This window comes from Pseudophryne corroboree, chromosome 1 (genome assembly GCF_028390025.1).
Source record: "Pseudophryne corroboree isolate aPseCor3 chromosome 1, aPseCor3.hap2, whole genome shotgun sequence".
Classification (NCBI taxonomy): Eukaryota; Metazoa; Chordata; class Amphibia; order Anura; family Myobatrachidae; genus Pseudophryne; species Pseudophryne corroboree.
The window spans coordinates 964,870,261-964,871,510 of record NC_086444.1 but is presented as its reverse complement, the minus strand read 5'-3'; positions in this window follow the sequence as shown (position 1 = coordinate 964,871,510).

Below are 1,250 nucleotides of genomic sequence, written 5' to 3'. Positions count from 1 at the left end.
GGTTCTCAGAGAACCGAACCGTACCGAACTTCACCATTCGAGTCCGGTTCCGAGCCAGGCTCGGGTTTTCCCGCCTGATTCGGAAACCAGAACGAGGCAAAACATCATCATCCCGCTGTTGGGTTCTCGCAGGGTTTGGATTCCATATAAGGAGCCGCGCGTCCCCGCCATTTTCACTCTGGCATTGGAGAGTGTAGAGAGAGGATTCTCACAGTGTCCTCAGTGTCCGTGTCTTGTGCTGAATCTGTCCATTCACAGTGCTTCTGTCCTCTGCTGCCATATGTCCAGTGCTGTCCAGTGCTGTGTTGTGCTGCATCAGTTCAGCGGTGGTGTGTTGTGCTGCATCAGTCACAGTGGTAGTGCCCTCTGCTGCCATTTGTCCAGTGCTGCTGTATAATAAGTCCCTTACAGTGTTGCTGTGTTGTCCTGCATCAGACCAGTGGTAGTGTCCTGGGCATCAGTCAGTCCAGTGACCATTCACAGTGGTGGTGTCATCTGCTGCCATATGCCCGGTGCTGCTGTATAATTATCGGTGTTGTCCTGCATCAGACCAGTGCTAGTGTCCTGTGCATCAGTCAGTCCAGTGACCATCCGCAGTGGTGGTGTCCTCTGCTGCCATACTGTATGTCCAGTGCTGCTGTATAATAAGTCCCTTACAGTGTTGCTGTGTTGTGCTGCATCAGACCAAAGGTAGTGTCCTGGCCATCAGTCATTCCAGTGACCAGGCAGTCACGGTGGTATACGCTGCTGCTATACAGTATGTCCACTGCTGCCGTATAATAATAATAATAATAACAACAAGTCCCTTACAGTGTTGCTGTGTTGTGCTGCATCAGACCAGGTGTATATAGTGAAGTTCATTTAATACAATTAAAATTAACAAATACAAAACCATGAAAATTATTCCAACAAAAGCCTCGGGTAGCATGTAAGGCGGGTAATTAGCGGATGAACACGGAACTGTGGCCAAACAGTTCCTGTCAGCATGTGATCTGATGAAAAAAACTCCAAAACGTCTTGTCAGCACCTCTAAGTCACACCGATCACCGGTAGCTCTCCCCGCGTTCCCTGCTGCCACAGAGCTCACCGACGTGTTTCCACCTCGATCTGGGGTCTTTGTCAAGGTATCCAGGCGACGGGGACGATTAAATCAAAGTGCTTTTTTAGATGTAGGCTGTGTTTGGGCTGCAGAGGCGTACAAACAGGGAAAAGCAAAATTACAACTGTTGAGGTTAATAATGTTGAGGTGA